Raw genomic sequence first — 17353 nt, forward strand, 5'->3', positions numbered from 1 at the left:
TAACCAGGGGGAGTATGTAGCCATGCATAATAATGACTGCATACATCTTCCCTGTTGGCTGTAAGTCCTGGTAAGTATAGGCCTGCCAACAGTAGTTATGGAGGTTTTCCCTCACACCCTGGTGTGGTGCCCTGTGTAAGGAAGGGAGTGGCTGTATGCTCTGAGTCCCTGGATAGTGACATCAGAGATGCGCCTGCCCCTGAGGTATAAAGGGCACAACACTGTCAGTTAGTGTTGGTTCCAGTTACAAGTGGAGTTGTGTTGCAAGGGATTGGAGGAATACTTTTGTGACCCTAGTGCAGTAACTAGCGGTGGCAGAGTGACCAATCAAGTCTGTCTAAGCCACACTGTGTCCAGGGACCTGGCACAGTGGTGATCTCCCTAGGAGAACGGGAATCCCACTTCAATACGGGAGGGCGTACCTGGCAAAGGGACAGCACGGAAAGATGTGCGGCTAGAGCTGGCAGCTGCATGGGGCAGTCTGCTACATCCAAGCATATAATAAAGATGCCTTGTTCCAAGAAACCCCCACTGTGTGAGTGTGAGATTACTCTGCAGTGGCGGTCACCACCGAGAAGGAGTTCCTCACCAGGACCATCTCCCTGCGGAAGCATAGATCCTGATGAGGTGGAGGTGCTGCACATGAAGTAAGTTGGACTCGTACCCACTACCTCAGCGACCTGTCCTGATGATATCCCCTAATAACACCAAGCGGGAGACTCAGAAGTCCTGTTACTTACACACACGACCTTGTAATGGGGACCGGTTAGACCACACGGGCCAATGTGAGATTGGGTGGGTCAGACAAGGGGGGTCCAGCCGTTACACTAGCTAATAACAATTCCATTATATCCAGCTTCATTACCTTAGTGGCTAGCCGCTACAGTAATGAATAATGTTTCTTTTAATTTTTTTTTTAGACTCATGTGTGGAAGTAGGGGGTTTCCTGCGCTGAACTGCATTGATTTCAGCCTCGGGACCCCCTACTTTGCAAGTTACAGGCCCTGTTATTGGGTGCCAGTATCATCTGCAGTATTTAAATCCCACGATCACGTGACGTGGAGGATGTTTACATTGCGGCGATACCGGCATCCCATACCGGGGTTTGTATCTCGGGAAGTAGGAGTCCCTGAAGCTGAAATCAATGCGGTTCAGCTCAGAAGACCCCCTGCTCCTGCACACTAGTTTACAAATTAATGTTTGAACTGCACGATCGCCTGTAAGACCCATGCATGGAGGCTCAGTGTCTCTATGCAGCTCTTCCAGGCTGCAGTTTAAACAATCAGTTGCCGATTGATAGGACTTATTGCGCGATAGCACTTATTGCGTTTCTTTCTTAGTGAATACCATTTTGACCCACATGTTTTATAGCACGCTAAAACAATGCAAAGTCGATTGGCAATGCACTGGTTTTATCGAAGTTTAATGAATAGTCCCCATAGTGTGTATATACGGTATGTCTGTGCACAGTTTATATAGCTGGCATGTTTACGTGTGTGAATACTGCGAGCATCAGATGTGTGTAAGTGTGTTTATGGTGTGTTTATACTATATGCACAACTGCGTTAATATTTGTGTGTGGGCTACCTGATTTTTGCTGCATTCGTTTGGACTACTCCCCCCCTCCCCCCGGTACAAAAATTGCCAACCATCCCCTGAGCAAATATAACAAGCAAGATGAACTAGCTTCATACATATACTTATTGCTACTCCAAATGATGTAATGGCAAAGCGTAGTAGGCGCTGTGTATCAAAGTCTACCGACTTCAGAAACTGGAGCAAAAAGTGCATAGGAAATTAATTTGCAATGCTCTCCTTAATTTCAATATATGCAAATGTTTGCCAACCATAGCAAGTACTGACTTATTATTACCTTATTGTCACAGCCTCCTCATCCTGTCTGCTGTTGATATACCTTTTCATTTTGAATTCCTGAAGTACATGCCTATCTGTTTTGTCTCCATCCGTCATTAGAATCTTCGGCTAATCCCTTGTTTCTGGTTATCTGATGGTACAATAGAGAGATGGGAGCACCTAGCTGGTTTTTAGCCATATGTGACAGTTGAAACTGGATTCTAGATCCCTAATCATTGGAATATGGTGTTGCAAATATGTTTCTCAGGGAAAAAACAATTAGCATTGTGCAGGTAAAAAATCTAAATTTGGACATTTCCACGAAAATGTACTTGAAAGAAAGAACACCCACAAAGTTTACTCATTGTCATTTTAGGGTGGATAGGGTGTTAGTCATAGGGAACAATTTGTTCTAATCTCTGCCGTTATTCTTATCTAAACATTATGGGAAATAAGCACAGAGACTGAGTCAGAGTGAGTGGGTTTGTAATCAAATGCTGTGTAGATGCAGCATTAAAAACATGTTAGTGTGTTAAAAGATCTGTGCCTACACTATGCTGAATATAGTGAGTGCACAATGTAAAAAAAATCTATTATTTTCAAGACGTAGCTAAAATGATTTATAAAAAGCACTGTGAACCTCCCCATAAATACTCAGCACGACTAGATATCGCTATTTATTTCTATGCATTTAAAACATTTCTTTTCCTGCATTTGTTTATTTTTAGTATTTTTAAGATTGGTCACATGGATTACTTTTATATTCATTGAAAAGGGATTTCAAAGGTAGACAATGACATCGTTATATTTTAATGTGTCTCCTGAACATGTTTTATTCACCATTGATTGAGCAGCTGCCATGAATAACTGTGTAACTATCTTATTCAACTATGACAAATCCCTCTTGTTTTTCAAACATATATTGCCAGATTGGGGTCATAAAAAGTGGGGTGTGCGAACACAAGCCCCTGTGCTACCGGTATTGGAGCAGCCCAGAAGGAGCGCTGGCATGCAGCCACCAACAAGCTGGCGGGCTTGTCTAATGAAGGGGCTGAATCCCCAAACCATTACTGTACCTGCACAGGATATGCATGTGACACAGAGCAAATTTGCAGCACAAATACCTGTGTACCTCCATCTATTATTGTTTTATATTACATAAGGAACCAGACTTGAAACACTTAGCCACAGGTGAATTAGATCACAGGGACTAACTATTTAGATATTACTAAGAATATTGAGTGCCATTATAAACCCTTACAGTATCAAGCTGGCAGTACGTCAGAATGTGGCAGGATGGTGCCAGGAAAGACTGCCCAAAAATTGTATAAAAAGGTTTGTTTGTTTGTTTTTAAACCAGTTACTAACTCGTACTGGCAAATCCAGTCCCATGTCTGACAACCATGGGACACAGACGTTATGGATGTGAGGCTGGATCAGAGCAGACCTTACTGTTGAGGCAGGTGTTTATCTTCCTCAGGTCCCCTCTACTCACAGAGTCCCTGTAGATCCTTTCCTCAAAGTTGGGCAGACATTATGCCTGATGACCTGACTGCCTGACAGGGGCACTGACAACTGATCACTCCTAGTTCACACTTACAGTAGCTGTTCCTGACCACACACAGGGGAACCCCACTCTTATTCACTAGCCTGCAACAATATCCCTTTCTAAAACTTGCTACAGGAGTAATAACCTGCATACTAAAGAACACCTCTCTGTATTGAAACATTTTCACCAACACAAATTCTATCTCATCTCCTTCACTGGCCATTACAGTGCTTCACCATATGTCTCTCAAACCACTTTAAGACTACACTCAGCAAAGTATCCAATAGCCTATCAATGCACATAATACAACAGGGTTCACATTCGGAAATTGTTGCCTTGTTAAATTCCATTGTGTTCCATCCTTTTATCACCTGTATTCTACTCTTATATGGGTATATTCACTACAATTTAGTGACTATTGTTCGTTAATGGTCATTTAAGTAGAGATGGTTGATATTTTTGTGCATATTTGAATTGATGAATAATTAGCTGTGGAGCACATAAAGGGGTACATATATAGTTGAATCCAATAGGAATCTATTCAATTGGTTTGCAGCATCGGAGAACTGTCCATTTGTGACTATACTAGAGGATAATCTAGTTATCTACACCTTTCTAGTTCTCTACCATTACTCCACTACGGGGAATTTTACATTACTGTTTTTAACTATATTTGATGTGATTTATTTGATGTAAATAGAAATGTATTATTTTCTTGGTTTCTAAACTACCTAACCCTCATTGGTTATCAATTTGACCTATAGGAGGTATCTATTGATGGGCCAATAATGCCGGAACATTTCATTTAAACCGGCATGAAGAGCATTTCTGTGGGGTCTCTTTCTGACCCTTCTTTGGGTTAAATCTGTGCGCCATAACTATCTGGCATGATGTGGGATGTTCGTGCGCCGTGACATCATCAATGTCATGCGTGATGACATCATGTTATCTCCGATACCGGCTGGAGCTACAAAAAGAAGAGAGAGACTGTAACAGGGACTGATCCCTGTTTAAATAAAGCTGCCTCAGAACTCTGGGAATCCAGCAAAGAGAGATTAACTAGTCTCCACCTGGACTAATGAGAGATCTGTAAAAAGCCTCATGTGAGACACAGGAAAGATTCCTTAGCTCACATTTGGGCTGATAGAAGGAGAGCAGAGAAGCCTGCACACAGACACTGTCTTGAGCACAATGGCTGGGCTGGGATCAAGACATCCAGAAACCCAGAGGCCTATATTTCCTGGACACAGAAGAGGACCCAGGAACCTGTCAGAGACTGACATGGAGGGCCACCTGCTTATGGTACCTCCTGAGACTTTGGGGTGATAGGATGGTAATGGGAATATCCCTCCAGTCTTGCAGATAGGGTCTGGGGAATAAGGGATAAGGGTTTGTTATTTTGTTGTTTTTGTATGTTTTGCCTGGATAAAGGAACAAGCTCAATAAAGCCAAGATATAATTGCACCCAAATCGGTCTCCATTATATGTACACAATTTTTACAGAGACACACAAAGATGCAGAATGACCCTGAGGAAGCTCCAATCGAGTGAAACGCATAGAGTGGGCATACAGCCTTTCTGAAGACCTCCAAGGTGTGTGGAGGATATTTCTGATGATCGTGGGCCAAGATTTCGTTCTCCTTTCCCTGAACCTTGACATCTTCCCCTGTGGATGGCCACCACAGGTGGATCATCAGGAAAGGAAGGAGTGTGGCAGTTTTCCTCCACTGTCTGACCCTGGGTGGTCCCAATGTCTGTACTTACAGCACTTTTGTAAGTGTATTACCTTTGTTTTGCATTATTTATAAAGCAATCTATACTATCTTTGTGTCCTCTCTGTTCTTCACATATGGGAATTCTACCCATCCTGTTTCTGAGGGACGCCCTGTGAGAATACCTGAAGAAAAACACCTGAGAGTTGGTTACTCCATACATCCATACTGCCTTTAACAGTCTCAACAATTGTGAGTGAGTTACCTATGAACTTTCACTGAAAATGTATTTGGTTTAAACGAAAGTGCCCTATAGGTTCTTTATTCTGTCATTTACATAATCCTGGATGTATGTGTGCTCCTGATTTCCGCCTCTGTGTACCTGTCTGGACTTGGATAGAGTCAATTTCTGGAGCTGCACTACTTCCAGTTATAATATATTTTTTCCTTTATTAATACTAGTGTGTTCACTGGGTTTAACATTTAAATGGTATGCACGCTTGAACTCCATTTTTCTTCCTCTAATGCTACCCCCTGCCCTGATCTTGGAACCGTGACCCTAACTACACGGCCTCACCCTGTCCCAGCCTCGGCCTGTGACTCGGATATTCTCAAATCCTGCCGTTCGGCCTCCTGGTTAGAAATTAGCACTGTCACATGTATATAGTTGGTATGGAAATACTTTTAGGAAGTGGGGGATGAGACTTATTTAAATATACTTTGCACAGCCACTATATCTCACAACCAGGTACCTTGGCCCTCCCTCACCCCCCCCCCCCTCTCTGTCCCCCCTCTCTCTTATTCTCACTCTCTGCCCCTCTCTCTCCCTCTCTCTCATTATCAATCTCTCTCATTATCACTCTCTCTCCCCCCTCTCTCCCCCATCCTCTCTCTCTCCCCACTCTTTCTCTCTCTCCCCCCTCATTCTCTCCCCCCCCCCCTCTATCATTCTCCATCCTTCTCTTGCACCTCTTTCTCTCTCTCTTTCCACTTTAAAAAAAAATTAAGCGCTAGAATTGCTTTTTCATAAATTAAAGCTGCAATTCAGGCTTTTTTTTAAAAAATGTATAGGTTTTTTTTTACTTCTGTAGCCCCGGTACGAAATGGGGGCTATATATCTTTCTCCTACTGGTGTAAGTCCTGCTAAGGGCAGGCTGCCAGTAGTTATCATGGGTTTCCCCAGCTTTAAGCCCTGCCGGGATTGGTGGAGGTAGGCACCTGACTCTGTGTGGCAGGCTGAGACACAGGGGAGGGCCTGCTGACATCAGGATGGGCAGGGCTGTCTCTATTTAGTGGGCTGCTCCTGTGAGTCTGGAGTTAGTTAGTGCTGGAGTGTTAGTTAGTTAGTGCTGGAGAGTTAGTTAGTCAGTGCTGGAGAGAAGGGAGTGAGTGCAGCAAAACAGAGTCTGAGCTTGGAGCATGCAAGTGAGAGGAGAGACTCAGCCACCTTGCATAGAGCTGATAGCACAATAGTGCAGTGGACCAATGCCCCTCACCCTGCAGAGGGTGAGGGGAGAGTTAATCTCACCCTGAGGGCCTATACCTTGGGGTGGAAGGTGTGAAGTATTGGAGCTCCAGACAACCCATCCTGAGGGTGTACTTTTAGAGGGAAGGAGAAGGAGGAAAAGCACCCTGCTGCTGGCGCTGTGTGCTGTTGCTGTGTGCTGCTGATCTGTTGTTGGACAATAAAGACCAGTGCTGATTTTATACAAAGACTGTGTGAGATTGAAATATCTCGCCCTGGGACCAGGGCTTCTCTGGGAGGGTTTCACCTTATTCATTAAGGCTCCTCAGAGATGGAGGCATTGCACCACCGTTGCTAAGAAGATGGAGGCATATACCCCAGAAGCCTGTCCCTGTTATCCCCAATACCACCGCGGGAGACTCAGGCCCTCCTGTTCCTCACAGGTACGCACCACCCACATACATGTAACCAGCCCTCACTACACCCTAGAGGTCCAGTCTGCGACCGGGGGGGGGGGGGGGACATGGGTTACACTTCATTAGTTTCATGTTGGCAATCTCTACTTACCTAAAGATCTGCATAGCTGCTGGTCAATTCGTTCTCCGTCTATTGATCAGCAAAGTTTGGCGACATCTTTAAATATGGGGAATGTATTTCCTCTGTTCCTGGCACTCAGTGGAAGCTCATGAATATTCGCTTTGCACTGACGTGTGCAAGAGGGAGGGCAGGGCTCACAAAGGGGTGTGCCAGGGCTTGTGACAGGACATGAAGGGGCGGTGCCTTAGTAAATGGCTGTTAAAATAGAATACAAGAAAATTGGTCTTTCAAAGTTGTTGTTTTTTAAACAGAAAATGCTAAAAGTATTTTTTCTTACTACTACTGATTTATTTAAAAAAACAGACATGCAGGAAAATAAATTGTAGGACATAACTTGCCATTTGTAAATGTCACTCCTTATTTGTAAAAGAAACTAAAACATTATATTGAACTAGAGAGAAAGTAACAAGTAGGACAGCACAAGTAATTCGAATGACTACTCATTCCAAGTCCATTAAAGCAGAACTTCTTTGGGGTGAGTACTGCATTTCTTCTCTGGGGATGCCACGGGTGATGCTCTGAAGCACCCAGGAGATATATTTTGTCAGGTACTTTCAAAGAAATCTTATGCACCCTTTGCTGAAGCGAAGTCCTTGAATCTGCCTTCCCGGTGTAATCTCAGTTTCTCCAGGTTAACAAGTTAAATCTGACTTTTGCATTAAATCGCATTGAGCATGTGGGTGAGAAGTCTCTCCTTGCTCTTATTACTTCAGCAGAAAAATCTTGAAATAGTAACAGATTTTTACCATCCATCTGTAACTGGTACTTCTTTCTACTGAGCTGGAAAATAATAACTTGATATTAAAAGTTTAAGCCCAACTGGTCTAGGACAATTGGTCACTGGCCTTTTGCTATGACCAAATCGCTGCCGGCATTTAGCCACCATCTCACCTTGCCACAGGGACCTCTCCGCTGGCCATTTCGTCGCCCTGATAAGCCATAACCTTACCCATTACCCTAAAAAACCCTAATCTAAACCCCTAATACTAACGCTAACCCCTTACCCTAACTCCAACCCTAAAACCCCTTACCCTAAAACCCCTATTGTTAACCCCAAACCCTAACCAGTAAAGCCCCTTTAGTTAACGTACCTTATTGGTGAAACAGCCAACGACTGATTGTCCAGTGGCATACAGTAGCAGCGAAGGCTCCCCTGGTGGACTTGGTCACGACAGAACGGCCATAACCTACTGTCCAATTCTGCACCTCACCCCCTGGTTTCTTTGCCAAATTGCTGAACCTTGGTTGAATCTTTCTTTCAATACATTTTTATGGAATTTTTGTCATTTAAAGTATGGATTATCGGGTGACTACACCAACCTCCTAATTTGGTTCATCTTCTGCGGTTTACTCTATATCGGAAGTCCCCCTTGCTTTTCATTTAATACATTCTCTTTTCCTAAATGTTGCTGCTGTTGTTCTTCTATATATGATGTATTCACCAAAATGTAGGTTTTCTTTAGCATAGAGCTTTTGAATTGTGAAATAAATATTCAACAAGAAGAGTGAGTGATTTACATTTCAAAGAGTGATTGATGCTTGTCACTTCATTTTGGCCCCTATATACACCTTACCAAATAACAAAAACAGCAAGCTAGTAACTTACTCGGTAGAAATACCTTGATGACATCAGTACCCAAAAAGCCAGCAAAGCATTTCATTCTCTCTGGCAACTAATAGGTTTAATCGTGCTTTGGCAATCCTCTTATTCAAATAACATTTGTGTGATTACAAATTTGGTACAACATAAGATATGAATCAGATGTATGAATCATAGAAATGCTCTGCTTATCAACCTTAATACCACCCAAGCAATTAGATTTCTAAGTGTCATTGTGCCGTCCTTTTGAAAAAAAAGACAAATAATGCAATAGAAAATAAAAATATAATATTAATCCAACGTCTTACATTCAATATGTGAATGAGTCACAAAAATAAGTCTGATTGCATTATCTGAGTCACTATGTTTGAATGTTTTTTCTACTAGAAAAGTGGATTTAAAGATAGCTTAAGAATATAAATGTAATGGAGAAATAGATGCCCAGAAGAAGTAATCAAAAGAAGATGTGATATGCATGCAATTATTTTCTCACAAACACGACACAAGTCTTTACATAACAGAATCCAGTGTGACACAAAACAGGTTAATCGGGCAGGGATTTATCTTTCTTGCATTGCTTGTGAATTATTATTTATCAGATCCCTGAGTCCAGATACCGTTATCATGGGTGTGTTTGAGTGAGTGAGTGAGTGAGTGAGTGAGTGTGTAATTGATTTTATAAACAGTTTATTTGTCAATAGTACTTTAATTAATAATTTCTAACATTGCTAAAAGTAATCATTCTTATATCTTTGCAAACCAATACAAAAGTTTTAAGCTTTTCATTTAGTTACTTATGCTATGTGGAGTGACTGAGCTCTACAAATAAGACCAGTCTTATAATTAGTGGATAAGATCTTTTTTTTAATGTGTTTGCGTTTAAAAAATGAGAATGGAAATAATGAGATGCCCCTACAATAATGGATGAAAGGAGTTTGCAGATATTGAAGAATATTAAGCACTGAATAAGCCAATTACAAACTATTAGATAATAACATCAGATAGGAAAGCTACATAACGTCTACGGAACGCTACACAAAGATACATGGTAGGGGAATTGTATTGACTTTATTTAAACTTAATATGATGCACAATGTCAAAAGTAATGATATGATGAATGTTCACTTATTTAACTTGTTGGGTCAGTTGTTGGATAGTTTTCAAAGGTCCCTTTCAGCAGTTTCTTCAAAATTGTATATGTGTTAGACATTTCCTATACATGTTGCCACATAACAGATTAACAATACTTGTGGTTTAATTGTTACTAATAATAGGGAAAAAATCTGACAAAAAAAGGAAAGATACATTTATATATTATTCTTTGTGTTCCTTAAAGCCACAAGCAGTCATTACTGGAACCAGGCAATCCAGCAAGGGTTGTTGGTAGTCACTGAGTATTTACTAGTAGTTTGCTCAACGAAGATGTTAATGGGGTTATTGGGTTGTTGGGCAGGGCGTCAAGTGGAAGAGGTTAGTAAGGGCGCCAGGGACATTCATTAGAAAAAATACAAAGTATTTATTGTAGTAACTCCAGTAGTAAGAAGGATTTCTTACAGGAACATTAAACTTCTCTCAATGGTTATTCTTATGAGGCCTCAGCGCTGTTAGCGCCCACACTAAAGCTCCTAAAAGCATGTTGTTCTCTGGCATTCTTCATCACTTCCGCCCACACTGAAGCTAATGCACCATCTGGATTATTGGTATCCTGCCTATAAAAGGGCAGGACTTCCTCCGGGAAGCTGCCAGAGCATGGTTTCAGTTTGATTCTGTCAGACTCCTGCCTTCCTGTTTGTTTATACCCAGCCTACAGTATATCCCAGGCTGTGACTCCCAAACTTGCACCTCTGCCACCTGCCTCGACCATTGCCTGTGACCTCGACCTTGCACCTCTGTCGCCTGCTTCGATGTCAGTCGGTGACCCTGACTCAGACTGGGATCGAGTCTGAGGTACTCTCGATTCAGGACTCTGTCTCATGGTTCAGATCGGTGATTTTATATCCTACCTCAGCCTTGTGGGTCACTTCCTGTCTACAGATGAGCACCATCACAATTCTCAGGCTTCAACCTGGTCACTTTGCTTAAGAGTTAAGAGGGTCCCGAAGGGGATGTTTTCACTACAGCTTTGACAAGAGTGTACCGTCTTTAATTGAGATAATGAGACCTATCTCCAGAAAGATCTTTAATTACTCACTGGTCCCGTGCTGTTCTGTCCTTCCAATATATAGCAAGTCTTTTGGCCAGCTTGCCCTTGATTACCACACGGGTGTCCTACTCTGGCTACTCCTGTCCCTGTTTCACCTACCAGGATATTTAGAAATGTTACAAAATAAAACTAAATGAACTAAAACCAAACACTGAGTTCCAGTTAAAATGGGACAGAAATGACTCCTGCCTTTGCTAACACTAGCTGCAGGGAGATGAACGGCCCTATCAAAATATACTCCTTAGTAACTAAATAGAGGTTAAACCACTTTAATATGTGGATGATGCTAAAGCAGACAGAATTGATGGAAAGTACCTTGATTCATTGACACTAAGGGAAGCACAGTCTACATGACGCTTTTAACATCTATTTTTGGAACACTGCACCCACTTGTGGTGTCCACAAATGAACGGTTGTCAATCAAGTAAAAAAGCTGTGTCTGCATTAGGTCGAGTTGATAATATTTCAAATGCATTTCAAAGAACATTGAATACTAAATCAAATATTATTTTAAATAGCTTGCAATTATTATTGTTATATTATTTGTTCAGGGAAAAACAACAATGGTATCATATGAAATACAGTACTGTAGCAATATAACAAAGTTAGGATCTTCAACCACAATTGCCTGCTGAGTGATGAAGTAAGTAAGCAGTGCAGCGCTTAAACATTCAGTAATGGGAGATCATTTGGCCTGGCAAGCCTTACCAAGCCACTTCAGAAAGCAAGCCATTTGGTGGAGTCTGGCTCAAGCCACACATCTTCCCGCTTATGTCTTTTATGTCTGGGAACATTGTAAAGGGTCTTGGGAAATTCGAGAAATCACTTTTCGCAAGAAACTTTTTTCAGACAGCGGATTGCCAAGAAATCATAACTTCTTTCCTTTTCCCCTTATATTGTTTGCAGGATTTAACCCCGTCGTTGCCTTTGCTTCATTCTACAATACATCACATGCCCTCTAGCAGTGAAATACTTAGAACAGTAACCTATATTACTTATTTATTCTCTTTTTTTTTACTTTACCTGTACCAAGGGGTCTATCAGAGCACAACCCCAGGAGACCCCAAGTTCAGGAAACATTTTACTTTAAATGCTCCCAGGATTTTCAGGAGAAAAACAAGGCTGCTTCTGCTAAGCCAATGAATGAGGAGAATAATGTCGTTATGATGCATGACATTTCACTTATTCTTTCCCAGCCACATTCTGGTCATGTGAATGCTGGGTGCAACACATACTGTATAATATTTGCTAAACTGAGAGACTCTCTTTGATGAGACCAAGTTAATTGTGTTCCAAGAATGTTACTAATTTGAAAATCAGACACGCTAATGATTGGGCACAAAAAAGAGTTCCCTTATTTATTTATTATAAAATGTTTTACCAGGAAGTAATACATTGGGAGTTACCTCTCGTTTTCAAGTATGTCCTGGGCACAGAGTTATAATGACAAATACATGGTTACAAATATATAGTTACATTAAGTGAGCAGGGTTATACATTATATACAAGACATTGCATGCACAGTTAGAGATAATATACATTATAGGTGTATATAACAGTTACAGACCAGATTAAAATGTGAGACAGCTTTACTTTTGAAAGAACTTAGACTGGCGGTGGCAGTGAGAGTCTCTGGTAGACTGTTCCAGTTGTGGGGTGCCAGGTACTGTAAGAGAAGGAGGAGCAGCCGGATACTTTCTTGAACCTTAGTATCATGAACAGTCTTTTGGAGTCAGATCTCAGGTGATAAGTGCTGTGTAGTAGGGGTGAGGAGCTTGTTCAGATAGGCGGGTAGCTTGTCCAGAAAAGAATTTGAAAGCAAGACAGGAGAGATTAAATTTGCGCCTAAACTCAAGTGATGACCAATCTAGTTCTTTGAGCATTTTGCAGTGATGTGTGTTGTAATTTCATTGGAGTACAAAGTGGCATATTGAGTTGTAGAGGGTATCAAGTTTGCCATGCCATATACTATGTCCCCATAGTCTATAATTGGCATCAGCATCTGCTGTGCGATGCACTTTCTGACCAGCATACTCAGGGTAAGGATTTGTTCCTATATAGTACACCTAGTTTGGCATTGGTTTTAGATATCAGGGTATCAATGTGCTACCCAAATGTTAAATGGGGGTCAAACCATAAGCCCAAATATTTGAAACTAGTAACAGGGTTTAGGACAGTATTAGAGTTGGTTCTGATCTGTAGTTTCTTCGTTGGAAGCTTTAGAAATGCATCCTTGGTCCCAAATACCATTGTTACAGTCTTGTCAATGTTTAAAAACAGTTTGTTTTGGGAAATCCAATTTTCACGTCTCAAAGTCAGATTTGAGTACTTGTCCAAGGTCAGAGAGGTTAGGGCTGTGTGCATATAAGATTGTGTCATCCGCATACATGTGTACTGAGGCTCCCTTACAAGCTGTAGGAAGCTCATTGATGAACACTGAGAAGAGTAGGGGCCCAGAACAGAGCCTTGCAGGACACCGCAGGTGATGTCCAAGGGGTTGGAGTTAATGCCCGAGATAGACACATGTTGGGATCTACCTGATAGGAATTAAATCAGTTTAAAGCATGCTTCCCTATTCCAGAGCACTGAAGTTTGTTAAGCAAGATAACCTGATCAACAGTATCAAAGGCCTTTACAAAATCTAGGAATATTGCACCAGTAAGTTGTCCCAGTTCCATTCCACACTCAATGTCATTGCAAACTTTTAAGAGGCTAGTTACTGTGGAGTGTTTTGGGGCGAAAACCAGATTGGAATTGGCTAGAGAAATAACAAATACTGTATATACTTGATTCAAAATTTGGTCTATACCCAGTTAACCACCATCAGCCACCAGAAAAACTATAAAACAGCATGTCACAGGGAACAAGGACTTTGTGCCTGTCTCTTCTTGTTCTGTTCTCATAACAGTATAAGGATACTGTAACTGGCTATACCTCTTACAAGTACAGCCTCAAATTGTATAAACATACTTTTATATCTAGTGAAACTCCACAAAAGGAAATGTCAAATGATACAGAATGATTTAGAGATCCTTATTCTTTGCACAGTAGTTAGGAGAAGAACCTTTGGTTTGTGATGCCACTGGTAACGCTGGGAGAATGAAATGCATTGAAATTGATAACTTTTTCTGAAACAGTCTAAACCTGTCCATTTTCCCTTTCTATTTAACTCCATAGTTCAATTGCAGCTGGGAGCGAAAATAGAAATTTGCGAAACTTTTGCTGAAGGTTTGAAACAGGTTACATTTGCCATTTTCCAGCAGCAAAAAATACAATGGCTCAATCAGGGTTTGCTAGTGATTTGCCAAGAATTAAGCCAAATAGGTTCAGACAATGTTCATTGCAATTTCGCCCAATTAACACTATTTTGTTAATTTCTCTAAAATCGCTAGATTCAATTAATGTTAAGAATATAAATAGGATACACACCATGTGCTTGTACATTTGGGAGGGAGCGCAGTGGGGGAGAGGTAGTGTTATACACACACAGTAGACCAGACCAGTGAATCTCAGAATAGCTTGAGGGCCAATTCTTAAATCCGACTGCAAGACTATGGCTGCACTATGATCTATGCATACACGTTTTTCTTGAGCTTTTAATATTAAAAATATGTAAACGTCTCACTCTCTCTCTCCCCTCCGCCCCCCCCCCCCCAACTCTCTCTCTGCCGCTCTTTCTCTCCCCCGCCCCCTACTCCCCCACTCTCACTCTCTCCCCCCCCAATCTTTCGCTCTGTCCCCCCCTGCCTCTCTTTGGCCTATTACCTCTCACCGTCTCACTCCTCACTCCCCATCACCCTCTCACTCAAAAGCCGTGCTTATAGTCCTGGGTACGGCGACGCGACGGCGTGATGTCATCCATTGCGTAGTAGCAGCGATTTTTGCTTATAGTGTTAGAGACAAAGACGGTGACTAGGGGTGCATGGCGTGGGCGTGGCCATGAGCGGTTCGCCCGCATTGGCTGAACCGTTCACATGGCCGCTGACGTCACGCGGCGGTCGGTGGAAAAATCTATTTTCATTGACTTCAGAGATTTCGGTTGTGCCATCGTGCCTTGGCACGGTGGCACCTACTATAGGAGCACGCGACGGATTAAATAGACTTGTTCTCCCGCGAAGTCGCTGACGCCGTAGCCAGGACTATATTACCCCCCCCCCCCTCATGATCTGTCTGTCTCTCTTCCTCTGTCCCCCCACCCTCGCAACACACACACACACAATTCCCCCGTCCCCATAATACATACACAAAACCATGCTCCCCCACAATACCCCTACCCCCACAGTGCCTACACAAAACCCACACAATAGCACACACCACACACAATACCCCCCTCTCCCACAAAATCCCACACAACATTACCTTGGGGAAAGCTTCCGCTTCTGTGTGATCATGGAAGTCGGGCCAGAGTTCCGTCCGGGCCCTACATCTGATACACATCCAATATAACAAGAAATAATTGTTTTATTATAGTTCACTGATTGTGATCTCTATTCATCACCACATATCTGGTCAGCAATCACAACAGTGCTGCCATTAGCCAAGTCATCCCACTTAAATTCCCACTTCATGAGTGTGAGGCTAATTATAATGCTGAATTGGTGTGAGGCTGTGCCTGATGGTGGGTGCTATACTTATCTGCCTGTAAAATGATCCTCATGTAGTATTCATGATATTTTGAGCAAATAACTAAAATTCCCAGTGACCACCACTTAGTACACACCAACATCATTGTGACCCCCACAACAACACCACCACCACCAGTAGTAATATCTCCTGAGACTTGCAGGCAAACTTAAACAAACATAACCGACATATGAACTGGGGAATGAAACAGATAACTAACTAAATAGAATAGATGAGGAAATAACAAGGAGTTATCGAGGTAGAATAGGGGCAAGTACGAGTTTGACAAGCAGCGAGACACCCATAGTAAATACAGATAATACTAGAAAACTTCTAAAGACTAAACCAAATTTGCAGAAAGAAAGGAGCAGATAAGATGAAAGTACAGGCTAAAAAAAATTAAATGCATGCTTGCTAATGCAAGAAGCCTGACAGATAAAATGTGGGAGCTTGAATTAATAGCTGCAAGGGAGCAATATGATATCATAAGCATTACTGAAACATGGTGGGATGAAACTCATGACTGGGCAGTTAATTTAGAGTGTTATTCCCTTTTTCGGAAGGATCGAACAAATGGAAGAAGGGATGGAATATGCTTATATGTGAAACCGGATCTAAAACCTATTATAAGGGAAGATGTTGATGAAGGAAATGATGAAAATTTAGAGACCTTATGGATAGAAATTAGCAGTGGAGGTAAAAGTATAAAGAAAACGTTTGTAGGGATATGCTATAAACCACCCAATATCTGTGAGATTGAGGAAACTAAAATACTATGCAAATGGAGAAGGCATCAAAACTGGGTCATGTTTGCATAATGGGTGATTTTAATTATCCAGACATAGATTGGGGAAATGAGATTAGCATTACACAAACGGAAACAGGTTTTTGGGGGTGCTTAAAGATATTTACATGACCCAAATTATTGAGGAACCAACCATGAGAGGGGTAATACTGGATTTGGTAATATTAAACAATGTAGAACTAATAGCAAATATTAAAGTCTTGGAACAATTGGGTAACAGTAATCATAACATGGTCTCATTTGAAATAAATGATCAAAAAACGGATTACTTGGCTTCAACAAAGACCTTTGGGTAATACCCTTGGGTAATAAGTATACAACAAATAAGTCAAAATCAATGTGGTTAAATAAACAGGTAGGGGGGAAATGGAAAAGAAGAGGCAGGCGTTTAGATTCTTGAAGTCAGAAGGGATGGAGACATTTTAGCAGAATTATAAGGAATGTAAAAAAAATTGCAAAAGAGGAATCAAATTAGCAAAATGGATAATGAAAAAAGGATGGCAATAGAAAGTAAGATCAACAATAAAAACTTCTTTAAGTACAGTACTTTAATAACAAAAAGATTTCGTAAAATTAAACAATGTAGAAGTAATAGCAAATATTCTAGTCTTGGAACATTTGGGTAACAGTAATCATAACATGGTCTCATTTGAAATAAATTATAAAAAATCAGATTACTTGGGTTCAACAAAGACCTTAAATTTTAGAAAGGCGGATTTTAATTAACAGTGGACCAATCTACAAGGAATAAATTGGGATGATGTTTTTGCAGGGAAAAATGTAGAAGATAAATGGGCAGCCTTGAAACATTGTTAGAAAAGCACACTTATCAATGTATAACCTTGGGTAATAAGTATAAAACAGATAAGTCAAAACCAATGTGGGTAAATAAACAGGTAGGGGAGGAAATGGACAAGAAGAGGAAGGCGTTTAGATTTTTGAAGT

The sequence above is a fragment of the Ascaphus truei genome, chromosome 4 (assembly GCF_040206685.1).
Source record: "Ascaphus truei isolate aAscTru1 chromosome 4, aAscTru1.hap1, whole genome shotgun sequence".
In the NCBI taxonomy this organism is placed as follows: Eukaryota; Metazoa; Chordata; class Amphibia; order Anura; family Ascaphidae; genus Ascaphus; species Ascaphus truei.